The sequence below is a fragment of the Amia ocellicauda genome, chromosome 12 (genome assembly GCF_036373705.1).
Source record: "Amia ocellicauda isolate fAmiCal2 chromosome 12, fAmiCal2.hap1, whole genome shotgun sequence".
Classification (NCBI taxonomy): domain Eukaryota; kingdom Metazoa; phylum Chordata; class Actinopteri; order Amiiformes; family Amiidae; genus Amia; species Amia ocellicauda.
Window position 1 is genome coordinate 1,068,843 of NC_089861.1, and position 20,262 is coordinate 1,089,104.

General features: G+C 50.5%; 1 pseudogene; it reads right to left on the reverse strand.

Moving 5' to 3' along the window:
• Window positions 1-2,000: 2,000 nt before the first annotated feature.
• On the reverse strand, window positions 2,001-19,639 carry LOC136765050 (probable cyclin-dependent serine/threonine-protein kinase DDB_G0292550; annotated as a pseudogene).
• Between the last annotated feature and the right edge of the window lie 623 nt (window positions 19,640-20,262).

A 20,262-nucleotide genomic window follows, 5' to 3' on the forward strand; every position in this document is an offset into this window, starting at 1 on the left:
TAGGTGTGCAGTGCAGGAGGTGTGCAGTGCAGTAGGTGTGCAGTAAGTGTGCAGTAGGTGTGCAGTGAAGGAGGTGTGCAGTGCAGCAGGTGTGCAGTAAGTGTGCAGGAGGTGTGTAGTGTAGTAGGTGTGCAGTGCAGTAGATGTGCAGTAAGTGTGCAGTGCAGTAGGTGTGCAGTGCAGTAGGTGTGCAGTAAGCGTGTAGTGTAGTAGGTGTGCAGTGAAGTAGGTGTGCAGTGCTGTAGTTGTGTAGTCCAGTAGGTGTGTAGTGTAGTAGGTGTGTAGTGCAGTAGGTGTGCAGTGCAGGAGGTGTGCAGTGCAGTAGGTGTGCAGTAAGTGTGCAGTAGGTGTGCAGTGAAGGAGGTGTGCAGTGCAGTAGGTGTGCAGTAAGTGTGCAGTGCAGTAGGTGTGCAGTGTAGTAGGTGTGCAGTGAAGTAGGTGTGCAGTGCTGTAGTTGTGTAGTCCAGTAGGTGTGTAGTGTAGTAGGTGTGTAGTGCAGTAGGTGTGCAGTGCAGGAGGTGTGCAGTGCAGTAGGTGTGCAGTAAGTGTGCAGTAGGTGTGCAGTGAAGGAGGTGTGCAGTGCAGTAGGTGTGCAGTAAGTGTGCAGGAGGTGTGTAGTGTAGTAGGTGTGCAGTGCAGGAGGTGTGCAGTAAGTGTGCAGTAGGTGTGCAGTGCAGGAGGTGTGCAGTAGTGCAGTAGGTGTGCAGTCAGTGTGCAGGAGGTGTGTAGTGTAGTAGGTGTGCAGTGCAGGAGGTGTGCAGTAGGTGTGCAGTAAGTGTGCAGTGAAGGAGGTGTGCAGTGCAGTAGGTATGCAGTAAGTGTGCAGGAGGTGTGCAGTGCAGTAGGTATGCAATGCAGTAGGTGTGCAGTCAGTGTGGCTGCTGGGCTCCTGTGCAGTGAAGAGCACAGAGTGCAGTGACACTGCAGGCCTGCAGGGGCTCCAGCGCCCATCTCTCCACAAGACACTGGAGAGGAGGAGAGACACGGCAGGAAGGAAGAGCTGAGACAGAAAGTGAAAGTGCTGCTGTGAGGGAGGACTGCGCTGCTGCTCCTGCTGAGAGAGAGAGAAGAAAAGAGGCAGAAAATAGATGGAGTTAACTTTTCAACATGGAAGAAAAGTCCTTCAACAGCTGATCTGAGCGAGAGAGAGAGAGAGAGAGAGAGAGAGAGAGAGAGAGAGAGAGAGAGAGAGAGATGCTCTGTGTTTCTGTCCTCTGTGTCCTTCAGGAGAGACTGCCATACAACACACCATACAACACACACACACACTATACACACACTAGCAACACACCAGCAACACACACACACACACACACTATGCACACTACACACACACACTAGCAACACACCAGCAACACACACATACACACACACACATAACACACATAACACACACACTACACACACTCACAGAGATGGAGAGAGGGGGAATGTGGGAATGGGTAGACATGGAGAGAGAGGGAGAAGAAAAGAAGGGGTGAGAGATGTGGAGAGAGAGGGGGGATAAAGGGAGGAGATGGAGGGAAGGAGAGGCAATGGCATGAAGCGAGGGAGAGAGAAAGAGAGAGTGAGAGTTAGTGGGGAAGAGGGAAGGGGAGAGAAGAGGAAGAAAATCGTAGAGGGAGAGAGGTGGAGAGAGATGGAGGAGTAAGATGTCAGTTAGAAGAAGAACTGGACAGGTTTGGCCATTAGTGAAAAAGGTCATATAAAACACATACATGACAGATTATTATTATTATTATTATTATTATTATTATTATTATTATTATTATTATTATTATTATTATTAAAAATAAAATTGAAAAAAGTTAGAAAAAAGGAGAGATAATGAGAGAGCAGCATCAGTAAGAGAAGAAGGGAGAGGAGGAGAGAGGGGAGACAGAGGGAATGAGTGTGGGAGGGATGGAGGGAGAGGCAGTGGGACTGAAGAGGGATATAAACTGTGTTGTTTCTCTCTGACAGGGGGGAGACAGACTGCTTCCCCTGAGACACAGCGTCTCTCAGAGCTGAGGATTGTGCTGCTGGGGAAGAGATGGGCTGAGAAGAGTTTATCAGGAAACACCATCCTGGGCAGAGAGGCGTTTAATACTGAGAGAGAGACTGAGCAGAGTGAGAAGAGCCAGGGTGACGTGGCCGGGAGGCAGGTCACTGTGGTCGACACGCCAGGCTGGGGGTGGAGTGATTCTGTACAGGAGAGTCCAGAGTGTGTTAAACAGGAGATTGTGCGCAGTGTGTCTCTGTGCCCCCCAGCTGTGGTTGTTGTGGTAGTTGGAGCTGCAGTTGTGGTTGTAATGGGAGCTGCAGTTGTGGTTTGTGTGGAAGCTACAGCTGTTGTAGTAGTGGGAGCTGCAGTTGTGGTGGTGGTCGGAGCTGTGGTTGTTGTGGTAGTGGGAGCTGCGGTTGTTGTGGTAGTGCGAGCTGCAGTTGTGGTGGTAGTGGGAGCTGCGGTTGTTGTGGTAGTGTGAGCTCCAGTTGTGGTAGTGGGAGCTGCAGTTTTGGTTGTAGAGGGAGCTGCAGTTGTAGTAGTGGGAGCTGCAGTTGTGGTGGTGGTTGGTGCTGCGGTTGTGGTTGTAGTGGGAGCTGCGGTTGTTGTTGTAGAGGGAGCTGCGGTTGTGGTTGTAATGGGAGCTGCAGTTGTAGTAGTGTGAGCTCCAGTTGTGGTGGTGGTTGGTGCTGCGGTTGTGGTGGTAGTGGAAGCTGTGGTTGATGTGGTACTGTGAGCTGCAGTTGTGGTGGTATTTGGAGCTACAGTTGTTGTGGTAGTGGGAACTGTGGTTGTTGTGGTAGTGGGAGCTGCAGTTGTGGTGGTGGTCGGTGCTGTGGTTGTGGTTGTAGTGGGAGCTGCGGTTGTTGTAGTGGGAGCTGCAGTTGTGGTGGTGGTCGGAGCTGTGGTTGTTGTGGTAGTGTGAGCTGTGGTTGTTGTGGTAGTGGGAGCTGCAGTTGTGGTGGTGGTCGGTGCTGCGGTTGTGGTTGTAGTGGGAGCTGCGGTTGTTGTAGTGGGAGCTGCAGTCGTGGTTGTAGAGGGAGCTGTGGTTGTTGTGGTAGTGTGAGCTGTGGTTGTGGTGGTAGTGGGAGCTGCAGTTGTGGTTGTAATTGCTGCTATAGTTGTGGTGGTAGTGGGAGCTGCAGTTGTTGTAGTGGGAGCTGCAGTTGTGGTTGTAGTGGGAGCTGCGGTTGTTGTTGTAGAGGGAGCTGCGGTTGTGGTTGTAATGGGAGCTGCAGTTGTAGTAGTGTGAGCTGCAGTTGTGGTGGTGGTTGGTGCTGCAGTTGTGGTAGTGGTCGGAGCTGTGGTTGTTGTGGTAGTGTGAGCTGCGGTTGTTGTGGTAGTGCGAGCTGCAGTTGTGGTGGTAGTGGGAGCTGCGGTTGTTGTGGTAGTGTGAGCTCCAGTTGTGGTAGTGGGAGCTGCAGTTTTGGTTGTAGAGGGAGCTGCAGTTGTAGTAGTGGGAGCTGCAGTTGTGGTGGTGGTTGGTGCTGCGGTTGTGGTTGTAGTGGGAGCTGCGGTTGTTGTTGTAGAGGGAGCTGCGGTTGTGGTTGTAATGGGAGCTGCAGTTGTAGTAGTGTGAGCTCCAGTTGTGGTGGTGGTTGGTGCTGCGGTTGTGGTGGTAGTGGAAGCTGTGGTTGATGTGGTACTGTGAGCTGCAGTTGTGGTGGTATTTGGAGCTACAGTTGTTGTGGTAGTGGGAGCTGCAGTTGTGGTGGTGGTTGGTGCTGCGGTTGTGGTGGTAGTGGAAGCTGTGGTTGATGTGGTACTGTGAGCTGCAGTTGTGGTGGTATTTGGAGCTACAGTTGTTGTGGTAGTGGGAGCTGCAGTTGTGGTTGTGGGAGCTGCAGTTGTGGTGGTGGTCGGTGCTGTGGTTGTGGTTGTAGTGGGAGCTGCGGTTGTTGTAGTGGGAGCTGCAGTTGTGGTTGTAGTGGGAGCTGTGGTTGTTGTTGTAGTGGGAGCTGCAGTTGTGGTGGTAGTGGGAGCTGCAGTTGTGGTTGTGGGAGCTGCAGTTGTGGTGGTGGTCGGTGCTGTGGTTGTGGTTGTAGTGGGAGCTGCGGTTGTTGTAGTGGGAGCTGCAGTTGTGGTGGTGGTCGGAGCTGTGGTTGTTGTGGTAGTGTGAGCTGTGGTTGTTGTGGTAGTGGGAGCTGCAGTTGTGGTGGTGGTCGGTGCTGCGGTTGTGGTTGTAGTGGGAGCTGCGGTTGTTGTAGTGGGAGCTGCAGTCGTGGTTGTAGAGGGAGCTGTGGTTGTTGTGGTAGTGTGAGCTGTGGTTGTGGTGGTAGTGGGAGCTGCAGTTGTGGTTGTAATTGCTGCTATAGTTGTGGTGGTAGTGGGAGCTGCAGTTGTTGTAGTGGGAGCTGCAGTTGTGGTTGTAGTGGGAGCTGCGGTTGTTGTTGTAGAGGGAGCTGCGGTTGTGGTTGTAATGGGAGCTGCAGTTGTAGTAGTGTGAGCTGCAGTTGTGGTGGTGGTTGGTGCTGCAGTTGTGGTAGTGGTCGGAGCTGTGGTTGTTGTGGTAGTGTGAGCTGTGGTTGTTGTGGTAGTGGGAGCTGCAGTTGTGGTGGTGGTCGTTGCTGTGGTTGTGGTTGTAGTGGGAGCTGCGGTTGTTGTAGTGGGAGCTGCAGTTGTGGTGGTAGTGGGAGCTGCAGTTGTGGTTGTAATTGCTGCTATAGTTGTTGTCGTAGTTGGAGCTGCAGTTGTGGTGGTAGAGGGAGCTGCAGTTGTGGTTGTAATGGGAGCTGCAGTTGTTGTGGTAGTGGGAGCTGCAGTTGTGGTAGTGGGAGCTGCAGTTGTGGTGGTGGTCGGAGCTGTGGTTGTTGTGGTAGTGGGAGCTGCGGTTGTTGTGGTAGTGCGAGCTGCAGTTGTGGTGGTAGTGGGAGCTGCGGTTGTTGTGGTAGTGTGAGCTCCAGTTGTGGTAGTGGGAGCTGCAGTTTTGGTTGTAGAGGGAGCTGCAGTTGTAGTAGTGGGAGCTGCAGTTGTGGTGGTGGTTGGTGCTGCGGTTGTGGTTGTAGTGGGAGCTGCGGTTGTTGTTGTAGAGGGAGCTGCGGTTGTGGTTGTAATGGGAGCTGCAGTTGTAGTAGTGTGAGCTCCAGTTGTGGTGGTGGTTGGTGCTGCGGTTGTGGTGGTAGTGGGAGCTGCGGTTGTTGTGGTAGTGCGAGCTGCAGTTGTGGTGGTAGTGGGAGCTGCGGTTGTTGTGGTAGTGTGAGCTCCAGTTGTGGTAGTGGGAGCTGCAGTTTTGGTTGTAGAGGGAGCTGCAGTTGTAGTAGTGGGAGCTGCAGTTGTGGTGGTGGTTGGTGCTGCGGTTGTGGTTGTAGTGGGAGCTGCGGTTGTTGTTGTAGAGGGAGCTGCGGTTGTGGTTGTAATGGGAGCTGCATTTGTAGTAGTGTGAGCTCCAGTTGTGGTGGTGGTTGGTGCTGCGGTTGTGGTGGTAGTGGAAGCTGTGGTTGATGTGGTACTGTGAGCTGCAGTTGTGGTGGTATTTGGAGCTACAGTTGTTGTGGTAGTGGGAGCTGCAGTTGTGGTGGTGGTCGGTGCTGTGGTTGTGGTTGTAGTGGGAGCTGCGGTTGTTGTAGTGGGAGCTGCAGTTGTGGTTGTAGTGGGAGCTGTGGTTGTTGTTGTAGTGGGAGCTGCAGTTGTGGTGGTAGTGGGAGCTGCAGTTGTGGTTGTGGGAGCTGCAGTTGTGGTGGTGGTCGGAGCTGTGGTTGTTGTGGTAGTGTGAGCTGTGGTTGTTGTGGTAGTGGGAGCTGCAGTTGTGGTGGTGGTCGGTGCTGCGGTTGTGGTTGTAGTGTGAGCTGCAGTTGTGGTTGTGGGAGCTGCAGTTGTGGTGGTGGTCGGTGCTGTGGTTGTTGTGGTAGTGTGAGCTGTGGTTGTTGTGGTAGTGGGAGCTGCAGTTGTGGTGGTGGTCGGTGCTGCGGTTGTGGTTGTAGTGGGAGCTGCAGTCGTGGTTGTAGAGGGAGCTGTGGTTGTTGTGGTAGTGTGAGCTGTGGTTGTGGTGGTAGTGGGAGCTGCAGTTGTGGTTGTAATTGCTACTATAGTTGTGGTGGTAGTGTGAGCTGCAGTTGTAGTGGGAGCTGCAGTTGTGGTTGTAGTGGGAGCTGCGGTTGTTGTTGTAGAGGGAGCTGCGGTTGTGGTTGTAATGGGAGCTGCAGTTGTAGTAGTGTGAGCTGCAGTTGTGGTGGTGGTTGGTGCTGCAGTTGTGGTGGTGGTCGGTGCTGCGGTTGTTGTGGTAGTGTGAGCTGCAGTTGTTGTGGTAGTGGGAGCTGCAGTTGTGGTGGTGGTCGTTGCTGTGGTTGTGGTTGTAGTGGGAGCTGCGGTTGTTGTAGTGGGAGCTGCAGTTGTGGTGGTAGTGGGAGCTGCAGTTGTGGTTGTAATTGCTGCTATAGTTGTTGTGGTAGTTGGAGCTGCAGTTGTGGTGGTAGAGGGAGCTGCAGTTGTGGTTGTAATTGGGAGCTGCAGTTGTTGTGGTAGTGGGTGCTGCAGTTGTGGTTTGTGTGGAAGCTGCAGCTGTTGTAGTAGTGGGAGCTGCAGTTGTGGTAGTGGGAGCTGCAGTTGTGGTGGTGGTCGGAGCTGTGGTTGTTGTGGTAGTGGGAGCTGCGGTTGTTGTGGTAGTGCGAGCTGCAGTTGTGGTGGTAGTGGGAGCTGTGGTTGTTGTGGTAGTGTGAGCTCCAGTTGTGGTAGTGGGAGCTGCAGTTTTGGTTGTAGAGGGAGCTGCAGTTGTAGTAGTGGGAGCTGCAGTTGTGGTGGTGGTTGGTGCTGCGGTTGTGGTTGTAGTGGGAGCTGCGGTTGTTGTTGTAGAGGGAGCTGCGGTTGTGGTTGTAATGGGAGCTGCAGTTGTAGTAGTGTGAGCTGCAGTTGTGGTGGTTGGTGCTGCGGTTGTGGTGGTAGTGGAAGCTGTGGTTGATGTGGTACTGTGAGCTGCAGTTGTGGTGGTATTTGGAGCTACAGTTGTTGTGGTAGTGGGAGCTGTGGTTGTTGTGGTAGTGGGAGCTGCAGTTGTGGTGGTGGTCGGTGCTGTGGTTGTGGTTGTAGTGGGAGCTGCGGTTGTTGTAGTGGGAGCTGTAGTCGTGGTTGTAGAGGGAGCTGTGGTTGTTGTGGTAGTGTGAGCTGCAGTTGTGGTTGTGGGAGCTGCAGTTGTGGTGGTTGTCGGTGCTGTGGTTGTTGTGGTAGTGTGAGCTGTGGTTGTTGTGGTAGTGGGAGCTGCAGTTGTGGTGGTGGTCGGTGCTGCGGTTGTGGTTGTAGTGGGAGCTGCGGTTGTTGTAGTGGGAGCTGCAGTCGTGGTTGTAGAGGGAGCTGTGGTTGTTGTGGTAGTGTGAGCTGTGGTTGTGGTGGTAGTGGGAGCTGCAGTTGTGGTTGTAATTGCTGCTATAGTTGTGGTGGTAGTGGGAGCTGCAGTTGTTGTAGTGGGAGCTGCAGTTGTGGTTGTAGTGGGAGCTGCGGTTGTTGTTGTAGAGGGAGCTGCGGTTGTGGTTGTAATGGGAGCTGCAGTTGTAGTAGTGTGAGCTGCAGTTGTGGTGGTGGTTGGTGCTGCAGTTGTGGTGGTGGTCGGAGCTGTGGTTGTTGTGGTAGTGTGAGCTGTGGTTGTTGTGGTAGTGGGAGCTGCAGTTGTGGTGGTGGTCGTTGCTGTGGTTGTGGTTGTAGTGGGAGCTGCGGTTGTTGTAGTGGGAGCTGCAGTTGTGGTGGTAGTGGGAGCTGCAGTTGTGGTTGTAATTGCTGCTATAGTTGTTGTCGTAGTTGGAGCTGCAGTTGTGGTGGTAGAGGGAGCTGCAGTTGTGGTTGTAATGGGAGCTGCAGTTGTTGTGGTAGTGGGAGCTGCAGTTGTGGTAGTGGGAGCTGCAGTTGTGGTGGTGGTCGGAGCTGTGGTTGTTGTGGTAGTGGGAGCTGCGGTTGTTGTGGTAGTGCGAGCTGCAGTTGTGGTGGTAGTGGGAGCTGCGGTTGTTGTGGTAGTGTGAGCTCCAGTTGTGGTAGTGGGAGCTGCAGTTTTGGTTGTAGAGGGAGCTGCAGTTGTAGTAGTGGGAGCTGCAGTTGTGGTGGTGGTTGGTGCTGCGGTTGTGGTTGTAGTGGGAGCTGCGGTTGTTGTTGTAGAGGGAGCTGCGGTTGTGGTTGTAATGGGAGCTGCAGTTGTAGTAGTGTGAGCTCCAGTTGTGGTGGTGGTTGGTGCTGCGGTTGTGGTGGTAGTGGGAGCTGCGGTTGTTGTGGTAGTGCGAGCTGCAGTTGTGGTGGTAGTGGGAGCTGCGGTTGTTGTGGTAGTGTGAGCTCCAGTTGTGGTAGTGGGAGCTGCAGTTTTGGTTGTAGAGGGAGCTGCAGTTGTAGTAGTGGGAGCTGCAGTTGTGGTGGTGGTTGGTGCTGCGGTTGTGGTTGTAGTGGGAGCTGCGGTTGTTGTTGTAGAGGGAGCTGCGGTTGTGGTTGTAATGGGAGCTGCAGTTGTAGTAGTGTGAGCTCCAGTTGTGGTGGTGGTTGGTGCTGCGGTTGTGGTGGTAGTGGAAGCTGTGGTTGATGTGGTACTGTGAGCTGCAGTTGTGGTGGTATTTGGAGCTACAGTTGTTGTGGTAGTGGGAGCTGCAGTTGTGGTGGTGGTCGGTGCTGTGGTTGTGGTTGTAGTGGGAGCTGCGGTTGTTGTAGTGGGAGCTGCAGTTGTGGTTGTAGTGGGAGCTGTGGTTGTTGTTGTAGTGGGAGCTGCAGTTGTGGTGGTAGTGGGAGCTGCAGTTGTGGTTGTGGGAGCTGCAGTTGTGGTGGTGGTCGGAGCTGTGGTTGTTGTGGTAGTGTGAGCTGTGGTTGTTGTGGTAGTGGGAGCTGCAGTTGTGGTGGTGGTCGGTGCTGCGGTTGTGGTTGTAGTGTGAGCTGCAGTTGTGGTTGTGGGAGCTGCAGTTGTGGTGGTGGTCGGTGCTGTGGTTGTTGTGGTAGTGTGAGCTGTGGTTGTTGTGGTAGTGGGAGCTGCAGTTGTGGTGGTGGTCGGTGCTGCGGTTGTGGTTGTAGTGGGAGCTGCAGTCGTGGTTGTAGAGGGAGCTGTGGTTGTTGTGGTAGTGTGAGCTGTGGTTGTGGTGGTAGTGGGAGCTGCAGTTGTGGTTGTAATTGCTACTATAGTTGTGGTGGTAGTGTGAGCTGCAGTTGTAGTGGGAGCTGCAGTTGTGGTTGTAGTGGGAGCTGCGGTTGTTGTTGTAGAGGGAGCTGCGGTTGTGGTTGTAATGGGAGCTGCAGTTGTAGTAGTGTGAGCTGCAGTTGTGGTGGTGGTTGGTGCTGCAGTTGTGGTGGTGGTCGGAGCTGTGGTTGTTGTGGTAGTGTGAGCTGTGGTTGTTGTGGTAGTGGGAGCTGCAGTTGTGGTGGTGGTCGTTGCTGTGGTTGTGGTTGTAGTGGGAGCTGCGGTTGTTGTAGTGGGAGCTGCAGTTGTGGTGGTAGTGGGAGCTGCAGTTGTGGTTGTAATTGCTGCTATAGTTGTTGTGGTAGTTGGAGCTGCAGTTGTGGTGGTAGAGGGAGCTGCAGTTGTGGTTGTAATTGGGAGCTGCAGTTGTTGTGGTAGTGGGTGCTGCAGTTGTGGTTTGTGTGGAAGCTGCAGCTGTTGTAGTAGTGGGAGCTGCAGTTGTGGTAGTGGGAGCTGCAGTTGTGGTGGTGGTCGGAGCTGTGGTTGTTGTGGTAGTGGGAGCTGCGGTTGTTGTGGTAGTGCGAGCTGCAGTTGTGGTGGTAGTGGGAGCTGTGGTTGTTGTGGTAGTGTGAGCTCCAGTTGTGGTAGTGGGAGCTGCAGTTTTGGTTGTAGAGGGAGCTGCAGTTGTAGTAGTGGGAGCTGCAGTTGTGGTGGTGGTTGGTGCTGCGGTTGTGGTTGTAGTGGGAGCTGCGGTTGTTGTTGTAGAGGGAGCTGCGGTTGTGGTTGTAATGGGAGCTGCAGTTGTAGTAGTGTGAGCTGCAGTTGTGGTGGTTGGTGCTGCGGTTGTGGTGGTAGTGGAAGCTGTGGTTGATGTGGTACTGTGAGCTGCAGTTGTGGTGGTATTTGGAGCTACAGTTGTTGTGGTAGTGGGAACTGTGGTTGTTGTGGTAGTGGGAGCTGCAGTTGTGGTGGTGGTCGGTGCTGTGGTTGTGGTTGTAGTGGGAGCTGCGGTTGTTGTAGTGGGAGCTGTAGTCGTGGTTGTAGAGGGAGCTGCAGTTGTAGTGGTGGTCGGTGCTGCGGTTGTGGTGGTAGTGGAAGCTGTGGTTGATGTGGTACTGTGAGCTGCAGTTGTGGTGGTATTTGGAGCTGTAGTTGTTGTGGTAATGGGAGCTGCAGTTGTGGTTGTAATGGGAGCTGCAGTTGTTCTGGTAGTGGGTGCTGCAGTTCTGGTTTGTGTGGAAGCTGCAGCTGTTGTAGTAGTTGGAGCTGCAGTTGTGGTAGTGGGAGCTGCAGTTGTAGTGGTGGTCGGTGCTGCGGTTGTGGTGGTAGTGGGAGCTGTGGTTGTTGTGGTAATGGGAGCTGTGGTTGTTGTGGTAGTTGGAGCTGCAGTTGTGGTGGTAGAGGGAGCTGCAGTTGTGGTTGTAGTGGGAGCTGCGGTTGTTGTAGTGGGAGCTGCAGTTGTGGTTGTAGTGGGAGCTGTGGTTGTTGTTGTAGTGGGAGCTGCAGTTGTGGTTGTGGGAGCTGCAGTTGTGGTGGTGGTCGGTGCTGCGGTTGTGGTTGTAGTGGGAGCTGCGGTTGTTGTAGTGGGAGCTGCAGTCGTGGTTGTAGAGGGAGCTGTGGTTGTTGTGGTAGTGTGAGCTGTGGTTGTGGTGGTAGTGGGAGCTGCAGTTGTGGTTGTAATTGCTGCTATAGTTGTGGTGGTAGTGGGAGCTGCAGTTGTAGTAGTGTGAGCTGCAGTTGTGGTGCTGGTTGGTGCTGCGGTTGTGGTGGTAGTGGGAGCTGTGGTTGATGTGGTACTGTGAGCTGCAGTTGTGGTGGTGGTCGGAGCTGTGGTTGTTGTGGTAGTGTGAGCTGTGGTTGTTGTGGTAGTGGGAGCTGCAGTTGTGGTGGTGGTCGGTGCTGTGGTTGTTGTTGTAGTGGGAGCTGCAGTTGTGGTGGTAGTGGGAGCTGCAGTTGTGGTTGTAATTGCTGCTATAGTTGTGGTGGTAGTGGGAGCTGCAGTTGTGGTAGTGGGAGCTGCAGTTGTGGTGGTAGAGGGAGCTGCAGTTGTGGTGGTAGAGGGAGCTGCAGTTCTAGTAGTGTGAGCTGCAGTTGTGGTGGTGGTCGGTGCTGCGGTTGTGGTGGTAGTGGGAGCTGTAGTTGTTGTGGTAATGGGAGCTGTGGTTGTTGTGGTAGTGTGAGTTGCAGTTGTGGTGGTAGAGGGAGCTGCAGTTGTGGTTGTAATGGGAGCTGCAGTTGTTGTGGTAGTGGGTGCTGCAGTTCTGGTTTGTGTGGAAGCTGCAGCTGTTGTAGTAGTTGGAGCTGCAGTTGTGGTAGTGGGAGCTGCAGTTGTAGTGGTGGTCGGTGCTGCGGTTGTGGTTGTAGTGGGAGCTGTGGTTGTTGTGGTAATGGGAGCTGTGGTTGTTGTGGTAGTTGGAGCTGCAGTTGTGGTGGTAGAGGGAGGTGCAGTTGTGGTTGTAGTGGGAGCTGCGGTTGTTGTAGTGGGAGCTGCAGTTGTGGTTGTAGTGGGAGCTGTGGTTGTTGTTGTAGTGGGAGCTGCAGTTGTGGTTGTGGGAGCTGCAGTTGTGGTGGTGGTCGGTGCTGCGGTTGTGGTTGTAGTGGGAGCTGCGGTTGTTGTAGTGGGAGCTGCAGTCGTGGTTGTAGAGGGAGCTGTGGTTGTGGTGGTAGTGGGAGCTGCAGTTGTGGTTGTAATTGCTGCTATAGTTGTGGTGGTAGTGGGAGCTGCAGTTGTAGTAGTGTGAGCTGCAGTTGTGGTGGTGGTTGGTGCTGCGGTTGTGGTGGTAGTGGGAGCTGTGGTTGATGTGGTACTGTGAGCTGCAGTTGTGGTGGTGGTCGGAGCTGTGGTTGTTGTGGTAGTGTGAGCTGTGGTTGTTGTGGTAGTGGGAGCTGCAGTTGTGGTGGTGGTCGGTGCTGTGGTTGTGGTTGTAGTGGGAGCTGCGGTTGTTGTTGTAGTGGGAGCTGCAGTTGTGGTGGTAGTGGGAGCTGCAGTTGTGGTTGTAATTGCTGCTATAGTTGTGGTGGTAGTGGGAGCTGCAATTGTTGTAGTGGGAGCTGCAGTTGTGGTTGTAGTGGGAGCTGCGGTTGTTGTTGTAGTGGGAGCTGCAGTTGTGGTTGTAGTGGGAGCTTCGGTTGTTGTGGTAGTGGGAGCTGCAGTCGTTGTGGTACTGGGTGCTGCGGTTGTTGTGGTAGTGGGAGCTGCAGTTGTTGTGGTAGTGTGACCTGCAGTTGTGGTGGGAGTGGGAGTTATAGTTGTTGTGGTAGTGGGAGCTGCAGTTGTGGTGGTGGTCGGTGCTGCAGTTGTGGTGGTAGTGGGAGCTGCAGTTGTGGTTGTGGGAGCTGCAGTTGTGGTGGTGGTTGGTGCTGTAGTTGTGGTGGTGGTCGGAGCTGTGGTTGTTGTGGTAGTGTGAGCTGTCGTTGTTGTGGTAGTGTGAGCTGCAGTTGTGGTGGTGGTCGGTGCTGCGGTTGTGGTTGTAGTGGGAGTTGCGGTTGTTGTAGTGGGAGCTGCAGTCGTGGTTGTAGAGGGAGCTGTGGTTGTTGTGGTATTGTGAGCTGTGGTTGTGGTGGTAGTGGGAGCTGCAGTTGTGGTTGTGGGAGCTGCAGTTGTGGTGGTGGTCAGAGCTGTGGTTGTTGTGGTAGTGTGAGCTGTGGTTGTTGTGGTAGTGGGAGCTGCAGTTGTGGTGGTGGTCGGTGCTGCGGTTGTGGTTGTCGTGGGAGCTGCGGTTGTTGTAGTGCGAGCTGCAGTCGTGGTTGTAGAGGGAGCTGTGGTTGTTGTGGTAGTGTGAGCTGCAGTTGTGGTGGTGGTCGGTGCTGCAGTTGTGGTGGTAGTGGGAGCTGCAGTTGTGGTGGTGGTCGGTGCTGCGGTTGTGGTTGTAGTGGGAGTTGCGGTTGTTGTAGTGGGAGCTGCAGTCGTGGTTGTAGAGGGAGCTGTGGTTGTTGTGGTATTGTGAGCTGTGGTTGTGGTGGTAGTGGGAGCTGCAGTTGTGGTTGTGGGAGCTGCAGTTGTGGTGGTGGTCAGAGCTGTGGTTGTTGTGGTAGTGTGAGCTGTGGTTGTTGTGGTAGTGGGAGCTGCAGTTGTGGTGGTGGTCGGTGCTGCGGTTGTGGTTGTCGTGGGAGCTGTGGTTGTTGTAGTGCGAGCTGCAGTCGTGGTTGTAGAGGGAGCTGTGGTTGTTGTGGTAGTGTGAGCTGCAGTTGTGGTGGTGGTCGGTGCTGCGGTTGTGGTTGTAGTGGGAGTTGCGGTTGTTGTAGTGGGAGCTGCAGTCGTGGTTGTAGAGGGAGCTGTGGTTGTTGTGGTATTGTGAGCTGTGGTTTTGGTGGTAGTGGGAGCTGCAGTTGTGGTTGTGGGAGCTGCAGTTGTGGTGGTGGTCAGAGCTGTGGTTGTTGTGGTAGTGTGAGCTGTGGTTGTTGTGGTAGTGGGAGCTGCAGTTGTGGTGGTGGTCGGTGCTGCGGTTGTGGTTGTCGTGGGAGCTGCAGTTGTGGTGGTGGTCAGAGCTGTGGTTGTTGTGGTAGTGTGAGCTGCAGTTGTGGTGGTAGTGGGAGCTGCAGTTGTGGTGGTGGTCGGAGCTGCAGTCGTGGTTGTAGAGGGAGCTGTGGTTGTTGTTGTAGTGGGAGCTGCAGTTGTGGTGGTAGTGGGAGCTGCAGTTGTGGTTGTAATTGCTGCTATAGTTGTGGTGGTAGTGGGAGCTGCAGTTGTTGTAGTGGGAGCTGCAGTTGTGGTGGTAGTGGGGTCTTCGGTTGTTGTTGTAGTGGGAGCTGCAGTTGTGGTGGTAGTGGGGTCTTCGGTTGTTGTGGTAGTGGGAGCTGCAGTCGTTGTGGTACTGGGTGCTGCGGTTGTTGTGGTAGTGGGAGCTGCAGTTGTTGTGGTAGTGTGACCTGCAGTTGTGGTGGGAGTGGGAGCTGCAGTTGTGGTAGTGGGAGCTATAGTTGTTGTGGTAGTGTGAGCTGCAGTTGTGGTTGTGGGAGCTGCAGTTGTGGTGGTGGTCGGTGCTGTGGTTGTGGTTGTAATTGCTGCTATAGTTATGATTGTAGTGGGAACTGTTGTTGTGGTAGAGGGAGTTGCAGTTGTGGTGGTAGAGGAAGCTGCAGTTATGGTTGTGGGAGCTGTAGTTGTGGTTGTAGGAGCTGCAGTTGTGGTGGTGGTCGGAGCTGTTGTTGTTGTGGTAATGGGAGCTGTGGTTGTTGTGGTAGTGTGAGCTGAAGTTATAGTAGTGTGAGATGCAGTTGTGGTGGTAGAGGGAGCTGCAGTTGTAGTAGTGGGAGCTGCAGTTGTGGTGGTAGTGGGAGCTGCTGTGGTATTGAGATTTGCAGTTGTGGGGGTTGTAGTTACCGCTGCTAAGAATATGATGGTAAAGATTTTGCTCTTCATGTTTTTTCTTCTTTGTCTCTGTCTGAGATATGTGAGATTAGGGATATGAGAAATTTAGCTCAACAAATTTCTGATTGTCAGACAGACATTGAGACAGACACTCTGTCTGAGAATCAGACAATGGAGTCAGATAGACCCTCAGGGAGAAATACAGAGCGATGGAGAGATAGTGTGTTAAGCAGACACATAGGCAGACAGAAACAGAATGACAAGGAGGCAGACATAATATCGACAGAGAGACATAGAGACACCTAGAGGAACAGGAAAGCAGAAATTATAGAGAACAATAATAATAATAATAATAATAATAATAATAATAATTCACTGGAGGGGTGCAAATCTGTCTGACAGCATTTCTCTGTGGCTTTAATTGTTTGTTGTTGGTTTTCATAGTTTCCTTAATAAAATAATGACCAGCAGAGCTGGAAGACTTTGTATGATTACGCCTACATTCAAGTGCGAAATGCTTGAAGGTGTGCTTGTCATTTTTTTACATTTTGATGAAGATGTAATATGTTGACATTGGGTACATCAACACAAGGGTTCATTTAAATTTTTTTAATTTAAATTTATTTATTCTTTTTTTTGTCATATACTGACCCTCCCCTACCACCAGGCCTGGCAGCAGGATTAACTCGACATGGGGTCATCTGAAATGACTGAGGGGGCACAACTGTTTCCACAGGATGTACAATATAATAATCTATAGTACAATTACACACAATGTTTTTGCTTCATTCTCAAGTTTTCAAATCATCAATGCATGAGATTCGTCATATTAAATACAATTGAACTGTAATCTAATACACATTGGCAGGCTTTTTGTGTGGGTGTGTGTGGTTTAAATCACTTTCATATGAATGAATTAGTATCGCCCACAATGTTTTATTTCTCTTGTCCATCCTAATAAATGCTGTGCAGATGTTACAAGATAATCTTGGTATATCATATCGTGAGTGTCTGTGTCTCAGGTGAAATGTTATATTACAGATTTTTAAATGTTCATTTTGTTCCAGGATCTACATACTGTGTGTTTGTCCAGGGTCTATTCTATTACATTTAGGATTTTAATGTTCTAGGTAGTACATACCGTGTTTTTAAGGTCAAATAATAATATCTGTCTTAAGTTGCTTGACAGGAACTACTATTGAAAAGCCGTAGAGATGTTTGACTCGCCCCTGTCCTGTGCTCCAAACTAGAGGATGGCGTAGCAGGTATAGCCCATAGGGGGCACTACATTTAAGAATGTGTGTATGTAACAATTCGCCACTTTAGCCCCTGTGTGTGTGAGTGTTGTATGTTGCTGTACGACATGAAGTGAGGTCAATCATTGTCCAGGGCAGAGACTTGTCCTGCACAATTGTTCTTTTACAGTCTGTTGTTGTACAACATTGCTGTTGCTGCTGTTATTATAATGTTGTCATGGATTAAGTCCTGACTTATCATCCTTGCTGTCTACACCGTGGGCACATTGTCATGTGTTTTTGCACTGAGCCATGGTGAGCTGAAGACAAAATCATGTTTTATGTTCCATGTAATGAACAACAAAGCTTGATTGATTTATTTTGATAATGTGGTTATTTTCTGCGGTCATAAGCTTTGAACACCACCTGTAGTAGATGACAACAATGTGTCTATTTTCACCCTGTGTCACATGAGCTGTATTGCAGTTTAATATACAGGATATATATATTTCATGTTTATAGGTATTTAGAGGTATGTGTACTCTAGCTTATGGAGTAGTGGTTAGGGTTCTGGACTCATAATTGAAAAGTTGTGGGTTCAAATCCTGGGTAAGGCAATGCTGAGCAAGGTACTTCACTTGGATTGCTCCAGTAAAATACCCAGCTGTATAAATTAGTACAAATGTAAGTTGCCCTGGATAAGAGAGTCTATTAAGTAATAATAAGGTAATGTGTTTGGGTAAAATGAACATTTTTGTTTTATTCTATAAACTACTGACAACATTTCTCCCAAATTCTAAATAAAAATATTGTAATTTAGAGCATTTATTTGCAGAAAATGACAACTGGTCAAAATTACAAAAAAGATGCAGTGTTGTCAGACCTTGAATAATGCAAAGAAAATAAGTTCATATTCATTTTTAAACAACACAATACTAATGTTTTAATTTTAGAGTTCAGAGGAAGATTTCAGAAATCAATATTTGGTGGAGTAACCCTGATTTTCAATCACAGCTTCCATGTGTCTTGGCATGCTCTTCACCAGTCTTTCACATTGATGTTGGGTGACTTTATGCCACTCCTGGTGCAGAAATTCAAGCAGCTCGGCTTTGTCTGATAGCTTGAGACCATCAATCTTCCTCTTCATCACATTCCAGAGGTTTTCAATGGGGTTCAGGTCTGGAGATTGGTCTGGCCATGACAGGGTCTTGATCTGGTGGTCCTACATTCACACCTTGATTGACCTGGCTGTGTGGCATGGAGCATTGTCCTGCTGGAAAAAAACAATCCTCAGATTTGGGGAACATTGTCATAGCAGAAGGAAGCAAGTTTTCTTCCAGGACAACCTTGTACGTGGCTTGATTCATGCGTCCTTCACAAAGACAAATCTGCCGATTCCAGCCTTTGCTGAAGCACCCCCAGATCATCACCGATCCTCCACCAAATTTCACAGTGGGTGTGAGATACTGTGACTTGTAGGCCTCTCCAGGTCTCCGTCTAACCATTAGACGTCCAGGTGTTGGGCAAAGCTGAAAATTTGACTCATCGGAGAAGATGACCTTACTCCAGTCCTCTATGGTCCAATCCTCATGGTGTTTTGCAAACCTCAGCCTGGCTCTTCTTTGCTTCTCATTGATGAAGGGCTTTTTTCTAGCTTTGCACATCTTCAGCCCTGCCCCTAACAGCCTGTTTTGAACCGTCCTCACTGTGCACTTCACCCCAGCTGCTGTTTGCCATTCTTTCTGTAGGTCACTTGATATCATCCTATGGTTGTTGAGTGACATTTGAATGAGTCGTTTTTGTCTGGTCTGTAGCTTTGTTGTCCCCAATGTCTGTTGCTTGACCTTGTTCTTATGAACCACTGTCTTTGAAATTTTAAGGATGGAAGCAACCTGACACTCACTGTATCCCTCTGCCAGTAAAGTCAGAACTGAACCCTTCTTTTCCTCACTCAAAACTATCCTTTTCAACTCTTTTGGCATGGTCAATAGTTATTTTTTTATTCCAGTTACTTCTGAGGTACTACTAGCACTGTTTTTGAAATCCAGCTGGTCCTATTGCAAGAGGATAGTGATGACCACAGCAGTGATTTTTATATTTTCCCTGGTTAAATAAGATTTGGTTCAGGTGATCACCTAATCAGTACCTCATTCAGTAAAATGTGTGCCTGTGCTGGAATTAAACAGGCACTGGAATGGAATGGCTGCCATACATGTAGAGATGCTGATTTAAGAAAAATCTGCAGTGGTCTCTTAATTTTTTCCAGAGCTGTATATATACACCGATCAGCCATAGCATTATGACCACTGACAGGTGAAGTGAATAAACTGATAATCTCGTTATCATGGCACCTATCAGTGGGTGGGATATATTAGGCAGCAAGTGAACATTTTGTCCTCAGAGTCCTCAGTGTTAGAAGCAGGAAAAATGGGCAGCTTAAGGATCTGAGCGACTTTGACAAGGGCCAAATTGTGATGGCTAGACGACTGGGTCAGAGCATCTCCAAAACTGCAGCTCTTGTGGGGTGTTCCCGGTCTGCAGTGGTCAGTACCTATCAAAAGTGGTCCAAGGAAGGAAAAGCGGTGAACCGGCGACAGGGTCTTGGGCGGCCAAGGCTCACTGATGCACGTGGGGAGCAAAGGTCCGATGTCCGATGTGGTCCGATCCAACAGACGAGCTACTGTAGCTCAAATTGCTGAAAAAGTTAATGTTGGTTCTGATAGAAAGGTGTCAGAACACACAGTGCATCGCAGTTTGTTGCGTATGGGGCTGTGTAGCCGCAGACCAGTCAGGGTGCCCATGCTGACCCCTGTCCGCTGCCGAAAGCACCTACAATGGGCACGTGAGCATCAGAACTGGACCACGGAGCAATGGAAGAAGGTGGCCTGGTCTGATGAATCACGAGTTCAAGGTGTTGACTTGGCCTCCAAATTCCCCAGATCTCAATCCAATCGAGCATCTGTGGGATGTGCTGGACAAACAAGTCCGATCCATGGAGGCCCCACCTCGCAACTTACAGGACTTAAAGGATCTGCTTCTGATGTCTTGGTACCAGATACCACAGCACACCTTCAGAGGTCTAGTGGAGTCCATGCCTCGACGGGTCAGGGCTGTTTTGGCGGCAAAAGGGGGACCTACACAATATTAGGCAGGTGGTCATAATGTTATGGCTGATCAGTATACACTCACCTAAAGGATTATTAGGAACACCATACTAATACTGTGTTTGACCCCCTTTCGCCTTCAGAACTGCCTTAATTCTACGTGGCATTGATTCAACAAGGTGCTGAAAGCATTCTTTAGAAATGTTGGCCCATATTGATAGGATAGCATCTTGCAGTTGATGGAGATTTGTGGGATGCACATCCAGGGCACGAAGCTCCCGTTCCACCACATCCCAAAGATGCTCTATTGGGTTGAGATCTGGTGACTGTGGGGGCCAGTTTAGTACAGTGAACTCATTGTCATGTTCAAGAAACCAATTTGAAATGATTCGACCTTTGTGACATGGTGCATTATCCTGCTGGAAGTAGCCATCAGAGGATGGGTACATGGTGGTCATAAAGGGATGGACATGGTCAGAAACAATGCTCAGGTAGGCCGTGGCATTTAAACGATGCCCAATTGGCACTAAGGGGCCTAAAGTGTGCCAAGAAAACATCCCCCACACCATTACACCACCACCACCAGCCTGCACAGTGGTAACAAGGCATGATGGATCCATGTTCTCATTCTGTTTACGCCAAATTCTGACTCTACCACCTGAATGTCTCAACAGAAATCGAGACTCATCAGACCAGGCAACATTTTTCCAGTCTTCAACTGTCCAATTTTGGTGAGCTTGTGCAAATTGTAGCCTCTTTTTCCTATTTGTAGTGGAGATGAGTGGTACCCGGTGGGGTCTTCTGCTGTTGTAGCCCATCCGCCTCAAGGTTGTACGTGTTGTGGCTTCACAAATGCTTTGCTGCATACCTCGGTTGTAACGAGTGCTTATTTCAGTCAAAGTTGCTCTTCTATCAGCTTGAATCAGTCGGCCCATTCTCCTCTGACCTCTAGCATCAACAAGGCATTTTCGCCCACAGGACTGCCGCATACTGGATGTTTTTCCCTTTTCACACCATTCTTTGTAAACCCTAGAAATGGTTGTGCGTGAAAATCCCAGTAACTGAGCAGATTGTGAAATACTCAGACCGGCCCGTCTGGCACCAACAACCATGCCACGCTCAAAATTGCTTAAATCACCTTTCTTTCCCATTCAGACATTCAGTTTGGAGTTCAGGAGATTGTCTTGACCAGGACCACACCCCTAAATGCATTGAAGCAACTGCCATGTGATTGGTTGATTAGATAATTGCATTAATGAGAAATTGAACAGGTGTTCCTAATAATCCTTTAGGTAAGTGTATATATATATATACTCTGGCACCTTCCCAACTCTGTCAGTACCTCCACAACCCTCCCATCCCATTCACAACCACCACACCCTACACCCCACCAACATATTTGACGTTTATTTGTTACTCAAAGAATTCTTTACGCTCTTTACTTCCTTTTTTCAACATGAGAAAAAACCTGAAGTTAATCTAGATAGTCCACAATCCTGGTTAATAGTAGGTTCCCTATAAAAACAAACAAACACACACAATGGCATGAATTAACCACA